Below are 14625 nucleotides of genomic sequence, written 5' to 3' on the forward strand. Positions count from 1 at the left end.
GTCACCTTGCCAAACAGGTATTATAGCTTCTGACTCACTTCAAAAGGAAAGGCCTCAAGGCGCGCATTTGCCTTCAGGACCCGCATAGAGGCGGGAGAGAGACCAACCAATCAGAGAGAAGACTGAGGATTGGTCCCGCCTCTGCCAACTGAGCCCTGCCCCTTTTACGAACCGCCCTGTGGGAGTAGCAGCGTGCGGCTGGTTCGTCCCGCCCCTGCCTCTGAGTGACAGGACCGTGGACAGCAGTATTCCCAGCCGGACACGAAGTTTGTCAGCCCTTGCCTTGGCTGAGCGGAGGTGTGTGTGTGTGTGTATCTGGTGAGGGCTAGGGGCTGGGGAGACCCTGCAAAGAAAGCTCTGGGTCCGGATCTGGAAACGGGCGCACCTCCTAAATTGAGTCCTCAAAACGTTTAGGACACGATCGTTCCGCCCCTGGGAGCGGTTCTTGGGCGGGCTGGGGCGTTCCTGCAAGAGGAACCCGGAGCTCGGGAAACCTAGTAGGTACGGTTATCACTTAATGACCTCTTTCCCGGGAGCAAGGCGTTCGCGGTGGGAGTGGGGGATGGCGGGCGCAGGGTTTGGGCGAAGAGTGGGCGTGGCCGCTGCGGTTGCTAAGGGAACGCGCGATTCCCGCCTTGCCAGCGTGTCTGGTTCTGGCCGCTGGGCCCTGGAAACGTTAGTCCCGCCCACTTCCTGAGGCTTTCCATTCGGCTAGGGATTGGTACCCTTGTGCTGTCAATTAACTTGCAATCCCCCCCCCCCTTTTTTTTTTCTCTGTGCTGCCCTCTTGATTGTGCATTTCCCACTCAGGCCTCCTTTTGGTGTATCATTTCTCCTTATTCGTTTTCCTGTTTCTCCTTATTAGTGAACAAGTATGCAGACCACAGTACTTGCAGAGAAGAACGGCTTGGTGGTGGTGGTGGAGCGGGGTTACTTGACCTGGTGCTTGGTGAATCCCTGAACCCAGGAAATGTTGGTGTCCATGTGGATGACTCTGAAAGAGGGGCTTAGAAATCTGTTCTCTTCACTTGCAGTTAATTTTCTCTGCTGCTTGTCCGAGCTCAATGAGTTTTCTCAGAAAGTTGAGACAGTTCATTCCTGGAGGTTCCCAAGTATAGGCTATCCCCTTCAACTCCTATACTGGGTGTGTATTTGACGATCAATGGCGAGATGGTCACAACAATTTCAGATGGCCTCTCCTTTGCTCATATCACTTGGCCCCAAATGATTCAGCAGAACAAACATTTAAAGAAAAAACAAAGGAGCTAAACGTCTATTTTCACTCCCCCATGCCAGGTTTACAGTGTAAATCCTCAGGAAGGAAGCTTGTACAGGTCCTTAACACTGAGAAGAGCATTGGCCTACAAGTCAGGAAACTGCAGGATTAGTTGTCTTTCGGTATTAATCCTCATAACTCTTAATGATCTTTAAAGTGGGAATACTTGTTTGTGCCCTTCCTCCCTAAAAAGAAGGAATAACTGATTTGAAAATATATTTAAACAATAATCTGTATAGACACAAGTGTTTTATACTCATAATCTGTATGATCTGGATTTGTGGGAACAGTCATTAGTTAAAAGTACTTTCAATTTTTCCTTATGATTTTTTTTCTTTTATCTTTGGGATTAGAAATGAGCAAGAAACCACTCTTCTATCCATTAGTGATTCAGTGTTTGTTCTGAAATGTCTTGCAGGATAATCTGCCCTCCCCCCACACCACCATCACTGCATATATAGCCTGAAAAGATGAAAGAGCATGTTTCTAATCCAGTAATGATTAAACTCTATAAGGCTGTAAATAGAGTTCATTATTTTGTTTGCTAAAGTCACCAATAAAAGTAGGCATCAATAGTAGCATCAATTGTAGATGTAAGATGTTATTATTGGATAAGGAAGAAATTGAAGAGGGAAAGATCTATTACTTTTGTAATAATATAAGGGTGTATAGGTGTAACTGTTATTTCCTTAGCACTTTAATTTGAACTCAACATTTGACTCTTCCTTTCCTTATTCAACTCTCTTTATTTGTGATAGCAAAACTAGATGAGGAAAAATAGATTCAAGAGCATTACATTAGACTTAGCAATTTTAGGGGTTCAGTAATAGCTCTTTCTGACATGTCTTGCATTTGTAAAAAATTTACATCAGCCTTGTTACTAACAGACTGATTGAGAATAGTGCTTTAGATAAGAGACCAAAAATAAGTACTAGTATTTCCTACCTCCTTCTATCCCCTGATAAAATTTAACTGAGAGAAAAATTTCATTTTTCAGAACAGATACATTTACCCAGAATTACTGCTATACGTGTTCCATGCTTGCTGTATTCATTGGAGTAATATACACCAGTGTATTCCAGGCACTGATCAAATAACTCCCCTGTTGAGAAGCTATACAAGAAAAGGGATCTTAGGCCAGGACTGTTAACCTAGTGCTCTGGTTTTCATTATGGTTGATACCTCTGGGTAGCTGGAAATATGTGGTAATACTTTTGAGTTATTGAAGTATCTTTAGAGTAAGTAATGGCTGTGGGGACCTTGAAGTTTAGGAATATAAAATATTGGCTAGGTAGAAGAAGAATTATGAAGATTCATGAAGAATTTTCTTCTCCCACTCCAGTGCCACAAGGCATTTCCATGGAAATACTGCTCCTCCAGGAGTTCCTTAATGTAGAAACATGAAGCTAGGGCCTACTTTCCTCATTTTTGATACCAATAGTTTGGCCATAATTGTGAAGTCTTAAAAAATACTACTTAATATTATATTTTTAGTATTCTTTTGGAATAATTAAAATGATACTAACTGGTAAGATGTATTTTGTATTTGGTACCCTCAATTTCTTACTGAAGAGATAATGATTATTAGTCCTAGAACTAATTATTTTTCATAGCTACTACATTTATTTAACATTTCCTATATGGTAGAAATGTTAAGTATCTGCAGAAATTGAGATAGGCATATATTTTTATGAAATAATTGAAATGTTAACAATAAAAATAAGTATTTTGCAACCAGAGGTTTAACAATCTGTTTTGTAGAATTAGAAGGTAAATAAATGGGGGACTTTTGTCAAGTTCATAGCTTTTAAACCACTTAACATGGAGAATGGCAACAGTAATAAAGTAATTTAGTTCTATGGTAATGTTACATAGGGACATAGTTGTAAAAATAGCATAATACTACATAGAATAACTTAAAATTTTAACAAAGAGGAGAGTTGACTAAATTTTAAGCACATTTGTTTTGCATACTTTGAAAGTTCAAAATATTCAAATATTTTAGGCCTTAGGAATAACAAATTAAATGAATACCTATGACAAGGTCCTAATTTTCCATTATAGTTTATAACCTACACCTGGTAGAAGATACACTGGTTGGAAGGTTTTAGACTTGGCTCTTATCGTAGATATATTATTTTTTGGATAATATAACATTTCTAGTGATCAAGTTCATTATGTAAGAAGGTTTGAAAATTTGTGATTCTCTTTCATTTTTTTTTGAGCCATATACTTGATATAATACACTCCCATTATTCATAGTGACTTAATGCAGCACTCAATCCCTCTCATTAGGGGCATGTCAGGTTTGTTGTTGTTTTCCCCCTTAGTATGGGCAGGTATAAATCAGTTTCTGATGTTTCTAGGGGTCCATTCTCTGTCTCCTCTTTTCCCCTCCACATCTATGTCCCCTAAACATATTTGGAAAACATTAGACTATGCAGAAATAGCACATACTCTTTTTAAAATATCAAAATAAACAAATTTAGCATTTGGAAATGAATTAAGTGGAATAAAACATCCCATAAAATCAAGGTAAAGGAAATCAACTGAAGACTCTGAGGCATACCTGTGAAAACCTAAAAATAATTTTCTGCTTAAAGAATAACATTTCAGGGAGTTCTTTTGATATTTAACACATTCAAGGATACATGATCGCTATAGATAGGAAAATCTATTTTAAAAGGACAGATATTGATGATTTGACAGTAGGAAGATAGTAAGGGAAAAGAAAAAGGTGACAAGGAAACTAAGCATATTAAAGCTGTATACATATTTTTATTTTTGCTATAACAAATTACTACAAACTGGCTTAACACAACAGTTTTATTTTCCTACAGTTCTATAGTTGAGAAATCTGACATACACCACAATGGGCTAAAATAAAGGTATCTGCAGAGCTGTATTCCATTATGGAGGCTCTGTAAGACTATCTTGTTTCCTTGCCTTTTCCAGTTTTTAGAGGTTCCCCACATTTCTTTGTTACTGCCATCTTCTTCCATGTCCGTAGTCTGCAAGATGACATCTGTGACTTCTGTAGTCACCTCTTCTGAATGTAGCAAACACTTTTCAAGACACATCTAGATTATCCAGGGAAATCTTCCAATTTCAAGGTTCTTCATTTAATCATGTCACAAAATCCCTTGAGTCACATAAGGTAACTTATTCACAGATTCTAGGAATTAGGACAGAACATCTTTGATTTGGGGAAGTATTATTCTGTGTACCACAATAACTAAAAATCTGTATTTGATGCAGTAAAAGGCAGAATTGATATTGTTATAAAGTTTAGTTGATAAAGTATAATCTTGAAAAGTTGTCATAGCTAAAAGTTATAAGTCATAAAAAGAAGATGATATATAGTGTATAAAGAATGAAGATCACTTAATGAATATTTATAGATTCTGAAGATGAGAACAAGAATATAATTTTTCCAAAAGAATAGAACAAATCATTTGAAAGAAAGGTAATAAAGAAAAAGATAATGGGAAATAAAACTTTTCCCAAACTGAGAAAGATCTATGAATGCAGAAAGTCTTTATATAAGACAACTCCAAAAGAGAAAATATCACAAAATTTTCAAATGATGATAAATAAAAAAAATATTTCACATAGAAAGGAAAGAAAAAAAGCATGTTATTATCAGGAAGTAAAAATTAGACTGGTTTCCAACTTCTTTTCTGTTGTATAAAGTGCTGGAAGACAACAGAACAACATTTTGAGTTAAAAAAATATTCCTGTGCAGACTGTATTTCTGGTAGGATGGCAACATGAGACCATGTGTATATAAGGGGAAAAAACACTGAGATACCTACTGTAAAATGATAAAATAAGAACAAAAGAACTATGGTGTGCCTGGGTATAAAACTGATGGTATACTATAGATTGCTAGAGTATAGAAGCACCTTAAGATAGTTTTGTTAAATCTAGTTAAAAATTGACTAAAAATATAAAAAATTCCTTGTATAAGAAGATATATATTGCAAAATTTAATTCAATGACAACTTTGTATAATTAAATAAATTTTGTGACCTTCTGTTTTATTCCAGATATGAAACCTAGTAATTCAAGAGCATGAATAGATTTAAAAATATAACCATACCATTGATTAGCAAACTGTAACCATTGGGCCTACTCTGGCCCACCATATCTATCAAATGACTTTTGAGCTTAGAAAGGTTTTTAAAATTTTTAATGATTTAAAAAAATTAAAATAATTATGTGTCACTTTGTGAAATGAAAATTTATAAAATTCAAATTTTATTATTAATCAATAAGTTTTATTGGAAAACAACCGCCTCATATATTTCCACATTGTCTATGGTGGCTTTTACACTTGAGCATCAGAATTGAGTAATTGCCACAGAGATGCATATGTGTCACTTTCATTGCTGCTTCTGTGCATACTACAAATAGTAGTGACACAGTAGTAACTTGATTTTGCCTCTTGGCATGCAAAACGTAAAATATTTGTATCTGGGAAACAAAAAAACTTTTACAACTTCTGAACTGAACTATGAACTTTAATGTATAATATTACATTTTCTTTTCAATTTAAGGGATCCAAATTTACTCGATTATTGCCCTTCAGTGCTTTATTATGTCAGTATCTCTTTGGTCTTTTATGAATTGGAGTTAACATCAAGAATATCTTATTCTTTACATTTAATAATCTGAAACTTTTCTTTTCCATCTGTAGAGATGGAACTAATCTCATGCAAAGATTTCATACTTTCATTTCCAAAGACAAATATGTTAATATCTCATTATCATAATGATGAATACTTTACTATTTTGTGCTGAAATTATGAGTGCTTATAGAGATAAGCATGTGCAGTATTTAATGGAGTTATATGTCAATCAGATAATCACAGATTTGTCTGACGTGTAGATGAATTATGTTATACAGATAACATATATAAATGAAACAGTCTTGGAGAATGCCTATGAATTCAAGGTAGGTAAGACTAAGGATAAGGTTACAGTGAGGTAAGAACAAGATTTGTGAAGCTATTAAGCTATAGTGGAATCATGTGATTAGGAAATAAAAAATTTATTGGATAGAATATGATGTAGTTAAAAGTGGCTGGAGTTGAGGCAATGTAAACCTGCTGGACTAAGGTGAGAAGGCTGTTGAACACCATGCAAAGCAGTTTGCATTTTGTAGACAATGAGGACCCATTTTAGCTTTCAAAATGGTAGAATAATATGATCAGATTAGTATTTTAGAATATTGATTCTCAAATTTTATAGGTACAACATACTCAAAAATTCATTAATTTTTTGACTATACAAATAAAAGTTGTCTTGGAAAATGTCTACTAATGTTCTGTTTATAACAAACTTTTCCTTGAAGGAAGGTATATTAATAGTTCCCTAGTTATTTTAGAAACATCTGTGTTATATAAATTTATGTGGTATATAAACATGTTAAATAAATAAAAGTGATTTAATATTTTCAGAATATTAAGAAATTTCCTGTAAAGTAAAAATGTAATCTGTTCTGATTTCACATCAGTAGATAAAAAGATATATCTTCTTTAAGATAAAACATAATGTGTATGTTTGCATACTGCCCTACTCTTACCTAGGACTTATAAAAAGTTTGTGGAAACCTAAGATGATAGTTTAGTTATGGGCTAGTTGAAGATATTTGGATTTTATATTTTAAATATTTAAAAATTAATACTTATGTTTAGCATTTCTTCTAATAAAATCAACATGTTTGTTTTCAGGGAATTTGATTAAGGTAAAATCCCACTTTGAACCTTTATTACTTAATAGAGTGAATAGTTTTGAAGGTAATATTGTCCTCTTGTTTATATATACCTTTATGTTCTGCATATTATTTTAATAAAAGTTATTTCATTATATTGATCAATTAACTTACTAAATCATAAGGAAAGTCAGTTTCCTCAGTTGGGGTTAATTGTATGTATTCCAGAGGAAAGTTAGAATTTCTGATCATATGTGTGACCATGTATAATATGTATAGTATAGTGTTTGCCATATTAGTTGCCATTTGACTTTTGGTAACTGCTGATTTTATTATTACTATTATTATGATGATTATTAAGGGTCCAGTGTCCATTATTTACATTTGAAAAATCCAAAAGTTCTACAAAATTAAAATTTCCCAAGTTTTGCACAAATTCAACTGAGGTAAAAACCGGCCTTGAATGGAACTATTTCTATTAATGGGCACAAGATTTTTCTATGAAATATTAACATTCTTTCTTCACATCCCTTAGGAGTATTATGTATTTATGATAAATGGGATGTATTGCCTTTTCTGTAATCTAAAAACTTCAGAGAAACATCTGGGCCAAACATTTTAAGTAAAGACTGTAGAACTCTTATTATGGCATCTTTAACATCTTATTGAAATATACTTAACAATTATAAATAAGATTTACAATTTGAAAATATACAGTTGTTTGGTTTTTGGCATATTTGAAATTACACAACCATCACCACTCTTTAATTTTGAAATATTTTCCTTATGTCAAAAACAAACCATATACCCATTATAAGTCATTCTCCATTCCTTCTGCCTATATCCCCTAACCAACCACTATTCTATTTTCTGTCTTTATTTTCCCATTCTGGATACTTCATATAAAGAGACTAATAGTATTCAACCATCATTTTTGGCTTGATTTTTCACTTAGCACAGTGTTTTCCAGGATCATCCATGTTACAACATGTATCAATATTTCATTCCTTTCTGTGACTGAATAATATTCCATTACATGGACCAACCACATTTTATCTGTTCATCATGGATTTTTTGCCACTTTTTGGTTGTTACAATAATACTTTTATGAACATTCACCTATAAGATTTTGTGTAGAGATGTTTTCATTTTATTTTATGCAGTGAAAGCTGTTGCAGTGGAATTGTTGATCATAGGGGAACTCTGTTTGGCTTTTTGAGAAACTGTCAAACTATTTTCCAAAGTGTGACTGCACTATTTTACTTTCCTATCAGCAATTTATGAAAGCTCCAGTTTCTCCACATCCTCATATCACTTGTTATTGTTTGTCTTTTGGTACAGTAGTTCTAGTGGGAGTGAAAGTGAAACCTCATAATTTCTCTTTGAATTTCTCTGAAAGTCTTTTTATGCACTTATTGGCAATTTGTATATTTTTAGAAAAAAGTCTATTCAAATATTTTGTCCATTTAACAGTTTATCTGTTGATTTATTTCATTGCTGGTTTGTGAGGGTTCTTCATATATTCTGGGTACAATACCTTTATCATCCATATGATTTGAAAGTGTTTTCTACCTTTCTGTGGATTGTCTTTTTACTTTCTTTATCATGTTCTTAGAAGCAATAATAGTTTTATTTAGATGATGTTATCTATTTTTTAATTTTGTGCTTGTGTTTTTGGTGGTATATCTGAGAAACTGTGGCCTTACTCAGAATCATAGTTTTACTCTGAACTTTTTCCTAAGTATTCTAGTTTAAGCCTTCATTTTCAGATTTGTGATTCATTTTGAGTTAATTTTTGTCAGTGGTGTGAGGTAAGGACCCAGCTTTATTCTTTTGTAATACCATTTATTTAAAAGCCCTATATTTTCCTATTACAACTCTTGACTTGGATTATCATCAGTGATTAGGAATGGCCTAACAGCTGCAAACTATTTTTAATGATCTTATTGGAATTAGTGAAATTTGTATCCTCTAAATTTTGAGTTCATTATTATTATTAGACAGTAGTTTATAACCATTTAAATGTGATATTCTTATACATATGGAAGTTATTACATTGTAAATCTAGAAAAAAGTTTAGTGTTGAGCACATAAATAGGTATTTAGTAAATATTCATTGAACAAAAATGAATAAATCATGCATTACTTGATTATTGTTCCTGGTTGATTTCTAGTGGGTGTTTAGAAAATATTATATTCTTGCAAGTTTATAATTAAATAAATACAATTGTATTTTAAGTTAACCTGGTACAAATTGAAATAACAGAAAATAATTTCAAATTAGTCTCTTTTCATTCCTACTTGTTTCTAGAACACAGTGGAAATATGTCCTACTACTTTTCAGATAATCTTTTCAGACATATTGGATGAAGTAAATTTTAATAGACTATTCTATTATATAATTTCTCAGAGTCCTTATTATGTAATTGTGCCTTGTGAAAATGGGCATAAAATGCAATATTTTCTGAGTCTATTCAGACCATATAAACTTATTTTGATTGATTGTAGTTAGCAACCCAAGAAACTTTTAGAATGCTTTCACTGTGATTCTATTTTATAGACAATGAGGGAACTGGAGATCATCCATTCAATATTTACATATGCTCTATTTGAATTCCAGTAAGAAAAAGCAACCAAGGATATTATTTTGGTATCTGGAGTTGAATTTGCCAGGAATGCAAGCACAGCTTCCTCAGTAAAGACTTGGTTTTGGAAACATCTCACTCCTTGGCGGCTCTCCAGAGTTCAGACTTGGCAGCATCGAGGACACAACGCAAGGTGTTTATTTGATTTAACCTTTGACCAAAGGTGTTTTGATTTGTAGTTGTTTTCTCTTGCTTTGTTTTCTTGTTTGGGTTGTTTGGTTCTGGCAATGAACCTGGGTTCTGAACACAGTTCTTTCTTATAGAAAGCAATATTACACTGAGGAAATGTTTTTACTTGTATTTATTTTGTGGTATTTGGATAAATCTAAGTAAATGAAACAAGATTCATAAAGTCATAAATCTTTATCTGGTTATTAATTCATTTTATATTTTTGTCTACTAAGATTTGTTGCAACATCAGCTACTTAGTGTCTCTTGATATTTGATACACTATTATACTTTGGTACATTAAAATACTTTGGTAATTATATATTGTTTTACTCAATGTTGCTGCATAGTATTTAATGAACATAAAATATTGGTTATTCAACATTATTTTTAAAGTTATTCAACATTATGTTTTAAGATGCTGCACATGTATTATAGAGAGAGGAAATATGACATAAAATGGAAGATTTGGGGCTCTCATTTATTTGATTTCATATTCTGCTCTCTTTTCTCACCCTTGACTCTATGCAGAGCCATTCAGTGGTTCTCCATTTCACTCAAGATAAAAGCTAAAGCTCTTAAATTGGCCCATATATCTCTACAGACCTGCCCTGTTTTCTAAGTTCATCTCTAAATACTCTTCATCCTCATTCACTTGCTCAGGCACACTGACTCTCTTGTTCTTTGAACATGCCAGGCATTTTCCCATGTCAGAGTTCTTGTACTTATGTTCTCCTTCGAATTGTTCTTGCCCTGGATATCTGCATGGTTAATCTCTTTACTTTCTTTTGTACCTGTATTAAAAAGGTCACCTTCAAATTGGGGGTCTTATCTGACTACTGTAACACTTGATAGTCTTTTCCTGCTCTATAGGATTATTATTATTTAATAAAATATGATTTATATGTATTTTTCATGCTTATTGCCATCGTTCCTCACAAAAATATAAGGCTATGAGGGCAGGGATTTTTGTTTCCTTTGTTTTTATTCTGTCTCTACCACCTAGAGTAGTTGCTTATTCTTGATGACTGAATGTATGAATGAACAGTTAATTCAATAAACACCTTTAACAATCACTATGAGCTAAACACTGTATTCTCAGTGTATGGTGAAAAAGCAGGACCAAAGTACATAGTTCTACCTTTTAGGAGTACAATTTAATCAGGGAAATAGATAATTGCAACAGCCATTTTACTACATTCTTGTGTATAATAAGAATATGACTAGAATGCTGTCAACACTTGGAGAAGCAACATTTAAATCAGTTTATATTGTACTCATGAAAGTGTAACAAAGTAACCCTCTGTATAAGTTAAAATAGCCTAGGTTATGCTGCAGAAGATACCAGCCCAAATCTCAGTATTATGACACAACAAACATTTCTTTCTTTTGTAGGCTGTTTGCCCAAAATGGGTTGATAGGGAAGCTTGGGAACCCAAGACATCGACACTTCATATGAAAGTATTTCCATGATCACTGCAGCAGTGGGAAGACTGGCTTTTTATGTGTTGACTTTTAGAGTCTGATTGGTCAAAGCAAATTGCTTAATTTCAAATGGGAAACTGTGAAATACAATATTGCCTTCTACTCAGAGGGGAAGGAAAATTAGATTAAAGTCAAATTAATGATTGTCATACCCTTCTTCTCTTTTTAGGAAGAGTATAACATATCCTAATAAAGAATATTTCAAAGCATTTTCAGAGAAAGGAAGAGCATGAGCAAAGACAGTAAGGTATTATGTAGGATAATAATTTCAGCAAACTGTGTTTAATTCGAAATAGTTGGATCACAGTATGTGTGTGGGATAAAGACAGGTTAAAAAGATTGGAGACAATATAGGTCAGATTATACCAAAATATGAAGTAAGAATTACATCTTAAAGGATATGGAGAAATATTCAATGACAACATACTTTAGGGGAATGAAGTAAATTCAAATCATAAAAGGTTGTCCTGTTAAGTGCCATGGGGATAGATTTGTGGGAAAGAAGACTGAAGATAGTAAAAATCAATTGTGATACAAAGTCAGTATTTCAAGTGAGTTCCCAGGTGGAGGCACTGACAGGGCATATAGAAGGCACGTTTTGGAGGTAATCTCTTGTGCACAGGGGAAGCCTTGGCAAAAGACAGAATACTTCTTACCCTGAAATCAAAGTAGAAGTACTGATGCAAACAGGGTTCAAGCTAGGGCTATGTGTAGATTTGTGTGTTGGTGTCTGTGAGAGGCTTAGAGCAAGCTTGCAAATTGACTGACTCTTACCTGATGATCTGTATTTTCTTTCTGAGTTAGGAAATGAACCCAAGTGCCCAGACTAAAATGAATATGAATGTGGGCTTTGAGGAGGTCTGTATGAATTGAGATGGCTGGAGTCAAGTGGGAGACATAGCAGATTTGGGGCACAGGGATTGCTGGAAATTTTTAGCATTTATAAAATACTGACTACACATTTTACTGCAAAAGTTGCTTTGGGAAACTCAGTTGCTTTTTTCTTTAAATTGTTTATAACTCAGCAATGATTTGAAAATATATACCTTAGGTATAGATTTAACAGGTATGTAGAATTTTGAAAAAAACAATGTGCATGTGGTTTTTATTAGGGGAGCCCTGGATAAAATTTTGGGTTAGTGTAATAAGAAAACCCCAATCATTTCATCATAGGGGAAAAATTTTAAAACTATTTAAGTAATTATCTAATACTTTAATGCAGATTTTTTGTACTAGCTGTTTTTTAAGGACTTTTTTAGAGCAATTTAAGTTCAGAGCAAAACGAAGAGGAAGGTATAGCAATATCCCATATAACTCATATCCCAATACATGCATACTTTGCTTATTAGCAACATTCCCTATCAGAGTCATATTTGTTACAGCTGATGAACCTGCATTGATACAGCAGCACCCAAAATCAATAGCTTGGTTTGCTTTTGCTCTTGTACATTCTTTTTGGACAAATGTATAATGACATGTATCTACCATTGTAGTATTATACAGAGGGAAACTTCTGTGTTCTGCCTATGATTTCTGGTTCATATGGTAAGAGTATGGTTATTTTTGTAAGAAAATGCCAAATTACCTTCAAAATGGCTATGTTGGTTTGCATTCCCACCAGCAAAGAATTAGAGTTTCCTTTACCTCACATCTTTGACAGCATTTGATGTTGTCAATATTCTGGATTCTGTCCATTCTAATAGATATTACTGTAACTTAAGAGTTGTTCTAAAATTGGACTTCTTGTTTGCCATTATATGTTAGATCCAGTGTTATTGTAAATATTGAGATGTTACATGTGTCATTGCAAATGAAGGGTTACAGGCCTCTATAATAGAACCAGTTTAACCTAAAGTCAGGCTACTGCCCTAAACTGTATTGACATGCACAATGCACGTGGCAGTTATATTAGAAAAACTGTGACTTGTGGACTTAGTAATAACATCAAGGAGAGGACATAAGGAAGAATTGGCAGAAGTTTCTTTTCTTAAACAGAAGGATAATTTGGGACTTCACACAATTAGAGATTAAGTTGCCAGTTTAATAAAAAATGGTGACTAGGGCGTATGCCTTTTTTTGTTTGTTGAAAGCATTCATTTAGAAAGTAAATTTTTTGAGTACCCATTATGTATGTATACCATAAGCATGTAAGCGATACTACGTTATCCAGAGTGTCCAACATTTATAAGAAATCATACATAATTTGGCATCTTGTAAGTTATCTGAAGTTTTATTGAAGACACTTAGCTGTTGATAAAAGATGGCTAGGAGATCAAGTAGTAGCAGAAACTGTACAATTACATGTAATTAAGTTGTTACAGGCTTAGTATATTCTAAGGCCATTCTTAAGAACCTATATAAAATGGATCTTATTGATTTTTAATGAGCATAGGGGTTAAGGTCAGGGTATTTTTATAGGGAGGGGGGTCTGAGGTACCATTTGGACTCTGAACTTTCAACAGTAACTTATTAAACCAGCACAGTGTAGTAGAATTAGTAGTACTGAGCACTTATTATTTGAGAAGCACCATTTTAAGTACTTTTTATGATTTATCTATTTAATTTAACCTCTGTAATACAGCCATGAGATAGGTGTTCTTATTGTACACATTTTAAAAATGTAAAATGAGCTTACATGGGTCAATAGCTAAAAAGAACAGAATCAGAAAGGAAACAAGTTAAAGTAGAGAAGAGTTAAACTACACTTTATTATATTCTTATGATAGTTTATAGTAAGAATTAAAAACAATGCATTTTAAAAATAAAGTTTATAATTATTGAACACCAAATATGCATGCTTTAAATTAACATCATTATCTTCTGGAGAATATTTAGTAAAAAATGTATGTTGAGTAACTAGTTTGTGCTAGATATTGTCCTTATTTTTTGAGAATCTTTAGTATGTAAAACAAAGATCCCTGTTCTTTTGGTACTGCATTCTAGTCAAGAGAAGTCAGAAAATAAACAATAGACTAAGTTTAATATGAAAAAAAATTTAAATATTTTTAAACATAGTTTTGATAGATCTAAGGTAAAATAACTTTTATGTTTTAACACTGATAATCTGATTATTCATTCATTTGGTCGTGCCTACACCACATCATGCAAAGTATGAATATTGAGTGCTGTAAATTGTTTTAAATTATTAATCTGAAATTAAATAATGTTGACCATTACTATGGAGAAATCTCTCCCTTTTCTTCCTCCTTACACACTGAAGATGCAGCATTCCAAGGAAGCAATTAAATATCATTTGTCATTTTTAAAGGAACTTTGTTTTCTATAATTACAGACCTAGGTGGTCCCTGCCTTAAAAACAATGAAAAGTGAATTTT

General features: G+C 33.3%; 1 long non-coding RNA gene across 1 annotated transcript; it reads left to right on the plus strand.

Moving 5' to 3' along the window:
* The first annotated feature begins 307 nt into the window (after positions 1-307).
* LOC124958043 (uncharacterized) lies at positions 308-12930 on the plus strand. Its single transcript, XR_007103819.1, has 3 exons — positions 308-501; positions 9613-9770; positions 11201-12930. It is a non-coding gene; the product is annotated as an uncharacterized LOC124958043 (long non-coding RNA).
* Positions 12931-14625: the final 1695 nt, after the last annotated feature.

The sequence above is a fragment of the Sciurus carolinensis genome, chromosome 1, assembly GCF_902686445.1.
Source record: "Sciurus carolinensis chromosome 1, mSciCar1.2, whole genome shotgun sequence".
NCBI lineage: Eukaryota > Metazoa > Chordata > Mammalia > Rodentia > Sciuridae > Sciurus > Sciurus carolinensis.